Genomic DNA, 12,161 nt, shown 5'->3' with positions numbered 1-12,161 from the left:
ATAGAACAATGGAGTATTTTTTTTCCTACAATAATTACACATACCAATAACTAATATTTGCCTAGGATTTTCTTTCAACCTTAAATGTGAAATATAATTGCAAAAACTAATCCATTATTTACAGTTATAAAATAAAATTAATTCTTAAAATTACTTTTATCGGAATATTTTATTATTATTAAAATTCTAATATCAAAATTAAATTACATTACTTATAATTATCTTTTTATTTCAGACAATTTATTTAATGACAGCTATTTTTAGCATTAATAAAATAAAAAAGCAAAGACATTATTTTTACAATAATCTCCCTCTTGATTTGATGAAGATAATTCTTTAGAGTAGTTAAATGTATAAACAGAACAATAACAGAATGATTATAAATTTAGTAATTATTAATTTAAATAGATAACAATGATTTGTGTATTAAACATTTTAATTGAACAAATAAATTTTAACTTATGATAATCAAAGCTATACAAGCTATGCTATCCAAGTTAAAAAAAAAGAAGACATAAAAAAAAATACAACTGTAAAATAAAACTTAAATGACAAGACAATCTAATGTATAGAAAAAAAGGACAAAAAACATAAGAACTATTTTATATAAGTAGATATACTTATATATATTTTGCAATTTCTTTATTTACAGTGGCATATTATAGCTTCATAAGCCCAGGCAAATTTGAAATAGGACCTCATTTAGTGTTCGCTTCAGACTTTTTTCTTCAGGGGAATTTTTTTGGGGAAATATTTTCTTATAAAAGATTGGTTTGAGGCCTCCTGTTGGTGAGGGCCCCAGGCAATTGCCCTTTTTGCTCATATGATAACACACCTCTGTTTGTTTATTACGAATGTATATAAATAATAAACTCAAATAAAACAACGTAGTATATAAAAGCATCACTATTTATACATTCATTTAAAAAATCACGTTACTCTTATTTACAACTATCCAATTCTTATTTTAACATTTTAAAACTCTTACCATTCTTTACTACAGAGCTACAAGCAATTTAAATATAAATATCATTAAAACTTTTTATTATTGAAGATTTGATTATACAAATTTGTCACTAGATCTGTTTTATGATTCAGTTACAATAGGAAATCAGACATATTTTGAATAAAAACAATCTACATATGCTTAAACGTATGCGTAAAATAGTCAAAAATATGTTGTAATTAGTTGATGTGTAATTACAATAATTTAAATATACATTATATTTGTAGAAATTTGCAGACTTTTTAATTAAAAACCTATGATTCATTAAAAAATTAATTTTTTTACTTTGTGAAATTTGATTTTTTTCCCCTGTTCTTCTAAAGATTATCTTGAAAAATTATTATATTTTTTCATTACTTTAAGTATAATATATCTAACAAACAGGACCATTGAGAAGGAACTAGATGCAGAGAAAACTTAGAGGCTGTAGTGTTACCTGTCCCTTTAAATTAATGTTATTTTTAACTAACAAAAACATAAAAACTTTAAAGACAACTTTTTTATTAATGAAGGAACATTCCACATACAGTATTTTATTTGCTAAAAAAAAGGGCAAAGGGGCCCATTCTACCTCAGCCTCATACAAGCTCTTAACATCTCTGTTAACAAAACAATGTTCTTGAATACTACTTTTAATGTCAGTATTCTCACTATATTATTTTAAAAATATTTAACTTTGAATGGAATATATAAAATTATTGTAAATTAACTGAAATGATAATTATAAATAAATGCTTATATCAAAGTTTTAATATAATTGTCAATTTAAAACTTTAGTCTTATATATTTTTTTAATTTTCTTTAAAATGGTTATTCTTTCTACATCAGCAACTGACAATTAAATCAAAATTTAGAAAAAAATAAAAGAAAAAAAAAACAATTTAATTTTAAATTGAAAAAATTCTGAACTAGTCAAATAATGTTTTTTTTAATCAAAAATTCTAGCAATGGTGGATAAAGAAATACACGTTTCTAAATCAGAAAGTAATTTTTCATACTGTACACTATAATTATATAACTATAGTCCATCATTATGGTAAAAGGTATCAAAAGAATTTAGTTGTTGTTATTTTTGCCTTTAAAATTATATTACTAAATTCATAAACAAACAATGTAATTGACCTAGAAACCATTGCACTTAATTGCAAAATTAATAATTTACTTAGGCTAACAATGTAATTCTATAATGGGAAAAATCCCTGCATTTATGTCAAAAAGTACAAATTAAAATTGCAATATATGATATTTATAATGAAAAATCAGATGAAGTTATCCAGTTATAAATGTGTGTCATAGCCAGAACAAAAAATTTTTTTTGTTTAGTGAAAAATTAGAAGAATTAAGAAAGGCAGAAATTTTGTATACTAATTAATAATATAGTTATAAATATTGACTTGATAAAATGTCATTTTATTTATTCATTAGGTACATTTTAAAGCTATTCCTAATTGTCTAAATATATTTTGTTCATGTTTTTGATATCAATTTCAGTTTTCTGCTAGAATCTATTTATAAACTGTGGTTCGAAAATTCATAAATAGCTGCGTAAACAAGTAATTGGAGATTATATAAAATCTCTCTCAAAACACCATAAAATCCAAAATTTAAAACAAAATTTTCAAAGAACTTAATCAGCAATAATAAATTTTATATTTAATTTGAAAATTATTCAAATACTTCAAAATGACTAACGTTTTCTATATTTTATAAAAATAAATTTTTCCCCAATTTTTATACTTGACCTGGTATTTCTTGTTTCTGCTTCCTTTGCAAAAATTAAAATTAACCTAAATCTAATATTCAGAAAATGAGGATTGTTGGTATTAATTTTCATGATGATAATATTCCTTTTAGTTATATATTTTTAAATGAATTTTTATAATTGAAAATTTGTTTTTCAAATGAAGTGAAATAGGATATATTAATTAAATTTAGTAAATTTTTCTAGATTAGATTTATCGGGTATTATTATTCTTTCAATACAGAACAAACTGTTAATAAGTAGAGATAATTTAAATCAAATATCACAAAGAAACTAAACAATATAAAGCCATTTAATTCATTCTATTTTGCTTTGTTTTAATCAATAATGAAATAAGAGTAACTGACAATAGCTCTCTGAATTATACTTTTGATGGAATTTACTAACTCTTGAGTGAGTGAGTGAGTTAGTTGTATTTATTTTAACCATTTCTGTTCTTAGATATAAGATAATGCCATTCCAACTGTTCAATAATGAAATGATTTATATTAAGGAAATTAAATTACATATACAACATTTCTAGTAATTTTTTAAAAATCTTCATAAATGTAAATAAATTAAAAATAAATATTTGATTTTATTTATTTTGTTATCTAAAATTTTAATTAGAATTCTATAGATTTTAAACTGAAAATTATTTTTACTGTAATGTCGACTCTGAAGAAAATTCTGTGATTTAAAAACTGAACATACAAATTTATAAACTTTAAACATTGAAGGTCAGATATTCAAGGAGGTTAAGGCATTAGCCCAGAGGTGTAACTAAGGGAAGGGATGAGGATTGCCCTGGGCACCAAAACTGTTTGGTACAACCCTGCGTCAGCCTACAGCTCTAGGGATCGAGAACAAATCCCTGGAAATTTTTAATGTTCAATCAGTTTCAAGATATGTTGGGCCCTGTCCATCGCCTCTAGCACTGTGGGTCTGGCTTTCCACACAGAGTTTGGAAAAAAGATACTCTTAGTACCCACAGGGTAGAACACATTTTAAAAAATCTTTAATATCAGAAAAATTTTGTTATTTCAGATGCTTTTACATTTCTTATTTTAAATTTTACTATTTTACTATTATTTTATTCATACAAAACTAATATATATTAAATAGAAATGCAAAAATGTTCATTTTAAATTTATTAACAAATAATAAACAAACATAAAATAATATTTAAAACCTCATATAATCTTTTTAAATTTATTAAAATAATAATAATAAAAACATAAAACACAAATTCTAAAATAAATTAAAGCTTATTTTTATTTATTAACAAATTTTTTTCTTATGTCTCATACTTTTAAATCTTATTACATTTTAGTTTGGAAATTACTAAAACTTAGAAAGTTTCTATTCTAATGACTTAAATTAGAAAGTTCAATGCAATGCATGTTTCATAATTACTGTACTTAAGGGAGAAAGAATTCATGTGTAGAAAATTCAATTATAAATTTTTAGAGAGCAAAATTAAGATAAATATTTTCATTTTTGAAATTCTTCTGGTAAATTTAAATGGAATTCAATAATAAAAAAATATTTTAATAGCATTATAGCTCTAATTATTTTAATAAGCACTTGGAATCATGCAGAGTTAATTTACACAAATTCTTACAGGACATGATTTTCAGAATATATTTTTAAAATGAGGTATATATTTTACAATAGAAAAACTTTTTTTTTAATAGTTAAAAATTTAAAAAGTTGTATATCGTTAAAAACCATTAGAATATATATTTTAAGATTAAATATTTTTAATTCTTCAGTGGAAAATTCAATTATAAAAATAAGCATTTGTTTTACTAGTGTATAAGTAATTAACAAAAAATTCTTAATTATTCTTCATATTAGTTACTAGTAGTTTTCTGTATCACAGAGTCAATTCTAGAGAAACAAATGAAAGGATCAAGGACTTGAACCTTTTTTGTAAAGTAACTTATTGCAAATTTGAACTGTGGTGAAGAATAAATTTCAATTGATTATTTAGAAAGAAAGAGGAAAAAATATATATATTAAATTACTATGTTAAACAACAACAAATTGAATATTTTTAATTCTATATTTCTAAATTTGTGACACTTCTAAAAATTATTCTCATCGCATGAAATATAAGTAATGAAAATAATGATAAAGGCAATTTTCTGATATTTCAAAATAATAATTTATTTAACTTTCTAAGTTGTGGAAATTATGCATTGGATAGTAAATGTTACCAATTAAATTAATTAATGCTTCTATAAATAAGAATATTTTGCATTAAAAAATATACATTAATAAATTTCATTAATTAAAAACACAATTAAATATATATTCTGGCTTAGGTCTTTTGAAAATTGCACATTAATATATTATAATTAAGGATTTAAAATGTAAAAATTAAAAGCATTATTATTATAAAAAAAAAGCCAATACTTGATGAAAAACAGTAAAACTTGCTAATGCAACCACTAGAAGGGACCAGCTCAAAGTGGTCATCTTACACAGGTGATCACATTAGCAGGTTTCACTGTAGTAAAAAATTATTTCTTGTATTTGCTTCATGCCTATTTGTTACTTAGTTTTGTTAAGAGCTATTATCATCCACCTGTAATAACAGTAATGGAATTATTGCCTGTTTAGGAAATCATCATCTTCTATTGACTTGTTTTTATATGGGGACTGCATTTCAAACCATCTTGTCCCCTCATCAGTCCACTTTCTGACAATAGCGAGGTTGAGGCCAAAGTTTTCAATGCGAAAACGTGTACGTCGAATGGTCAGCACAGCCTTCCTGTAAGCCTAGAAGTTTGACAATGGCGTTTGGAAAGTCACTGGAATCATGCTTGACATTCCAAAGGCCATTACCAAACTTCTAGGCTTACAGGAAAGCGGCACCGAACGTCCGACGTACACGTTTTTGCATTGAAAACTTTGGCCTCAACCTCACTATTGTCAGAAAGTGGACTGATGAGGGGACAAGATGGTTTGAAATGCATTCCCCATATAAAAACAAGTCAATAAAAGATGATGATTTCCTAAACAGGCAATAATTCCATTACTGTTATAATAAGTCTAGTATTACAGGCAGATAATAATAGCTGTTAACAGAACTAAGTAAATAAATTATTTTTGAATAAGGGTTGCCCAAGTTTTATTAAAATGGAATAATGATGAAAATATCATTAAAGGATTATTTCATAGGATTTAACTAATGACATCATCTTATTCCAAAGTATAGAAATATCTACATGTAAGCCAAATGATTGCCAGATTATGTCAGGCTACATTAATGCTATTATTAATATATCCCAATATAATCTGACATTCGTTTGGCTTTAACTAACAAATATAACATAAACCTAATTATATCTATAAGAAAGATATCAAAAAATTGATCATCATCATCATCATCATCATAGGTTTAGATTTATCTGAAATATTATTAATCATACTTCAACATAGTTTTTAACAACAACCAAGTGTTAAAAACTATAAAATTTGTATACTGATAATTTTTATTTTGTATCAAGTCCTGCTTGGTCATTATTTTACTTCATCTTAGAATAGTAACAGAAAAAAAATAGAAATGAACGAATTTAACATAAATTAATAAATATGAGAAGATTTTACATTTGTCTTAGTAATAGTTTTATTCTAAGAAAATTAATTTCAAGTAATTCATTAGAAACTGGTTAACAAAATTTCCACATCAGAAAATCAAAGTAACTTTAACCACTATTCTTTCTATAATATTAGGGAAACTTTGTCTTAAAATTCAAGGTAATTATCTGAGATTCTCTTTAATTTTGTTTAAAAATAGATAAAATATTTAATCAGTTTAATATACTGTATATTAACAAAAAAAAAAAAAAATAACTACAATAAAATTTAACTGGGTGTTTCAAAAATACAAGACAAAACTTCCTAATATGTTATAACATGGGCCTGGAAATGCTTTGTTTTAATGGATATCCAGTAAGATTTTAGTGTACTCAAAAATGCATTCATTTGCTGCAATAGAAATCCAAAGCTACTGCAAACATATTTGGTTAAAGTGTATCCATATCTAGGCAGAATGATGTTAAACCATTAACTGGATTTCTTTTTGTGGGGACATTTGAAGTCTGTATTTGACTGTAAAGGATGATGTCAAAACTCCAATAGAATTATGGTAGCTTGTCAGAAAATATGTACTATGCCAGGAACTTGAGAGCATATTTAGGTCTCAATGAGATGACAAGCTAAGGTCTGTAGTCAGGCAGGAGGTGAAGATTTTGATTATAATATCTAAGATGAGAAGAAAATGTTTCATTAATTAATTCAAAAACAAAGTATTTCCCAACCCATATTGTTATAACTTAAGTTTTTTTCTCTATATAAGGAATCTATTCCTAAAGTTTTGTCTCACACTTTTGAAACACTCTGTGCAATAGAGTAACATAAAATTCAAACTCAAAATACAGATTTCATGGATAATATAGTGAAACAAAAATCTAAATGTTAATGAAAAATCAAATCTAAGTACTTTTATTTTTTGAAACTTTACTTAATATCAATCTGAATTACTTCAGCAAACAGTGACGTCTTTTAAATTGATTTATTACATAACGAGCAAGTATTTATTGTGACATTGTCACAATACCAGGCTGCAATTTTTAATCATATTTTTAATTCAAAATATATGCTCTCCACCTAAAATTAGTACTGTAGTGTCTTGCCCCTGTACATCACACTTTTCCTTTAACAATAGAGTCATGCTGATCATCTATTAACTGCTTTCAGGGGAAGTTTTGAATTGAAATAACACATGACTTCTGGTTTGCACCAGACATTCATATATAGTTAATCAGAGCCTCCTGCCCCTAATCTTTCAATTTCAGGTCTCAGCTTTCACCTACTTAACTCCATTCTTGAGATTAAGGAAAGACAGACAGAAGGATGACAGTGGGAATTTATAGGTTACAATTTTTTCAAATTGCAGCCCAATGAATTATTAAATCTTGTGTAACAAACATTACAAAGACATTTTTTTATTGATAGAAATAATAACAGTAAATGATTAAATTATTGCAGAAAAGTTATTTAAAACTTAAAAAATATATAAAAATCAAAATGTGTATTTGTTCTCTTGTGATTTATAAATTTATATTGTGCCTTTTTCCTGTGCTATTCCAGAAGAGGAACTGTAAATTAGAACAGTTCAAAATGATTACTATTAACAGAAGAGGTAATTAAATGAATATATAAAGAACCGTTGAGAGGCTTGGATGATTATTTCTTAAATTATCCTTCTTTAGGATTTTGGTTTTTATATATTTTTCAGATAATAAATTGATTGCTTTCCCATCGATATAACTAGATATATATAAAAGATTAATTACATTAGAAATAATGCTTATTGTTTAACTAAACAGATTTTAAAAAATTCTAATGGATTATTTGTTGAATTTATTTATTATAAGAAAATTTCTATTATAAAATTACAAACAACACTTTGTGCATGAAACAAACTGAATAAATTCCAAACTCTGCAAATACTATTAATTCTTAATTAAAATGTGAATGATTTTTGATTTCAAAAAATGTTACTTCTATTTCCTCAACATCAACTTGTTTCAAGTTCCTTATAAAAATATTTTTATTTTTTTAAAACGGAAATATTTAAACCAAACTTTCACGTTTAAAATTCATCATTTATCTTCAAGGTTGTCAGAATGATTTTAATGATTATGATTTAAAACTAGAATAAATTTTTAAAATAATTACACTAAACATTTTAAAACTGGAAACTTGTTTCTTAGAAATACTTTAGTCAGTTACTATTTTAATTAATGTTCATTGCTATTGAAAATTTTATAAGCTCACAAGCATTTTTATAATTTATATTTTAATTTATAGTATTAATGATTTTTTTACTTAATTCTGAAAAGAAAATTATTAAATATAAACATATGTTTTAACTGCTATCAAGTTTTAAATACACCAAAGTTTGTTTTTACATGAATTATTTTAGATATAACATATTCCAATAACTTTTTCTTTTTAGAATCTCAATTGATTTTAATTCTAATAAAAAATATTCACACTTTTTCCCTAGAAAATTTACCTTTTCAAAATTACAACTCTTAGAATGTGCGTTTAACGCTACTACACACACTCAAGTAAATATAAAAAACAATTAAATTTTGATAACTTACCATATATTTCCACAGATAAGACGATAGTTGAATCATAAAAAAAGGCCCCCAAAATCTGGGGTTGTCTTATAGGACAGATACAAAAAAATTAGATTGAAATTTATATAAATTAAAACCATTATAAAAAACGGGATAAACCGTAATTATTTACTAGTAGAGAGAGTAGGGCATGTCCACAAAATAGAATAGCCCATATGATGTTTTTGTGAATAGTCAAGGTCATTACCTGAATGCCCGAATCAGTGTAAACATTTGCAACAATAGCAAGGCAGAAAATAAAATTTGTTCATTCGAAAAATTAAGAATAGGACATACCGTATACGCTATACAGTATTATTATCCAGATGATGATCGTTGATCTAAATTCATATGCCATTGATAGTTTGGGGGTCGTCTTATAGGACAGATATAAGCTAAAACTATAAAACTTCGACAAAAATTTATACCTCATCTTATCTGCAGAAATATACGGTATTTGAATATGTTAAGCGACAATCAGAGTTTCATTCTGACTTTACCTTGCAATTGAAGCAGTCAGAGAAAATTAATTTGACATTTGACAATTTGTTTGTATGACTGTGTTTCTTCTGATAGTTTTTGTATGCTATTTGGTGTTAAAAGCCAAAGACATTTTAATTTTTAATTAAAAAAAACTTGAATAAAAAATAAAATTAAATTAAAATTTGTGCAAATAATATATATTTACTAGCAGGTGAGCCCAGCATTGCATGGGCAAAAATAAAGAACAAATGTTAAGATTAGTTAATTTCATACTTCTAACCTTTCTATTATATTATAGAATTTGGTTTATATAACTACAAAGGTTATCTTATCTTACATAGCCAATCTTACCCGTTTTCACCAGGTTAAATTAGGTTACTGCTCTTCCGAGGCTAATTAGAGAATTTTTAAATGGGTCTAAAAATTTGTTCAATTTCCTGCAAAAATACAAAAAACAGCATCTAAAATAGTACAGTAGAAGCAAAATTTTTCAGGGTAAGTCTTAATCTTCTTCCTCTCCTCTGCAGGGGGGATTTTGAAAAATCCCTTCTTGTGTACTACATTCTCATGACATATCCTGTGTAACAAATTTCAACTTTCAACTCCTGTTTGGGCCTGCACTTATCCTCCTGCACCCATCTCAATTATATTATAAGATTAAATTTTACTGATAAGTTACAATTGTCCTTCCTCTAATTTACTACTTAAAATTGAAATATTTTGTTTAAGCAGGTCCTATTACATTAATTAGTTTATTGTATTATTTTTACTGGTTTTTAAGGTCAACCAATTTTCCATGTGGACAATATCTTTTCTTACACACAGCTTCTTCAGAAACATATCTACCATGTAAAAACAAAATTAGATGTATGAGGGTATTAGAAAAATAAAATGGTTAAAAACAAATTCAAAAGATAAAGACTTTTTTGAAAAGAATACTTTGAAGAAAATATAGATTTGAATGATAATTTTAAATTATTATATTCATTTTATGTAATAATTTTGTACTTATTCCATAAAAATTCAAGAATAAATGTATAAAGTCAGAAACTATAAGGCACAAAAAAAAATTAACAAAAGATTTGAATAAATGTGTTATTTTGTATTTTTAATCTACAAGGGTCGTTCAAGGATAAATGAGACTTTTGGGTCTATAATTTCGAAAAGTTACCATAGCATGGTAAAATCTGAAGAGGGAGTAACGTTATTCATTCCAAGATTTTGGTAGCAAGCATGACATATTTTGCGCATGCATAGCAGTTTTAGCGATCATGGCAGAAGGTAATGTGTCCGCAACAGAGGAAAGTGGTGTGCAATAAAATTTCTTGTGAAGGAAAGGGTTAAAGGTGCTGAAATTTTGCAAAAATTGAGTGCACAGTATGGGGAACAAATGCTATCACGGGCAAGAGTGTATGAATGGTATCAACAATTTGGTAAAGGATGAGAGCTGATGACAAATGAAGCACATGGACATGTTTGTCCAACTGCAGTAATGCCAGTGAATATCGCTCAAGTTGAGCAAGTTATCCTGGAGAATCGGTGAGTTACCATGAGATACATTGCAGAAGAAGTGTCCGTCAGTGTCGGTAGTGTTGAGAAAACCATCCATCCACAAGCATTTACTGTTGCACAAGATGTGTGCCAGATGGGCTCCCTGACAGCTGACATGTGATCAGAAATGGATACGCAAGGAGACATGTGAGCAGCTTCTGAATCAGTTTTGTATCGAAGGTGATTAGCTCTCAGCAATTATCATTTGTTTGGGCCCCTTAAAGAGCACCTGGGAGGAATGAAATTACAGACAGATGAACTGCAGCAAGTTGTCCTGTGCTGGCTATGATGTCAGCCCATTCTTTCTACGAGAAAGGTATCAGGGACCTACCCTGCCGCTGGAAACAGTGTATACATAGAGATGGAGAGAATTTCAAAAAATTGACGTAGTTTATACATTTTGGACATTCCTTTTGGTCTGTAGAAACAAAAGTCTTATTTAACCTTGAATGACCCTTGTAGAAATTAAGCTTTACAAAGTTATAAAACTACTAGGATGATAGTTAATCATCACATATATTAGAAACACAAAAATGAAAGTGTCTTCAGCTTTTATCCTCCTCTATATCTTTAGGATCCAACAATAATCTAATGAGAGCTTCAATACAAAAAAATATTCTCTCTGATGACGATACAAATCTAAATAAATTACCAAGATGACAGTTTATCATACATGTAGTATTGTCTGAAAATTTATTTATATTTGTTATATTTTTAATCATACCATCACCAGAGAGACTAATATTTTTTCAGATTGAGGCAGAAAGGAGTTTCAATAAAAATGTCAACTTTGCCAAAGTCCTCATAAGAAGACTATTGTTGGATCCTGAAGTTATGGATGAATGATGATGACACTTATTTTTAAATTTAGTGTTTCTTCTATATGTGTAATCTTTACTGTTTATAATTACAAGGTGATTCAGTAAGAGTTACAGGATTTAATTTGTTAATTAAAACTTCATTTTACCTTGAAATTCAATTTTTATTAAACCAATGTAGTCCTGAGGGATGGGAAATTAGTTGTTAAATCACAAGATCTGGTGGGCTAGCTGTTGTCACCTTTTCAGGAGATAATGTAACTCAAAAATTTCCCATGCAGAAATTACGAAGTTTCACAAGCTGACATGTCACATCATCTGCTGGAACTACATGTCATTCACATCAATATCAGCATTCT

The sequence above is a fragment of the Centruroides vittatus genome, unplaced genomic scaffold (assembly GCF_030686945.1).
Source record: "Centruroides vittatus isolate TY-2023 unplaced genomic scaffold, ASM3068694v2 contig_400, whole genome shotgun sequence".
Taxonomy (NCBI): domain Eukaryota; kingdom Metazoa; phylum Arthropoda; class Arachnida; order Scorpiones; family Buthidae; genus Centruroides; species Centruroides vittatus.
Note: the sequence above shows the minus strand (reverse complement) of the source record.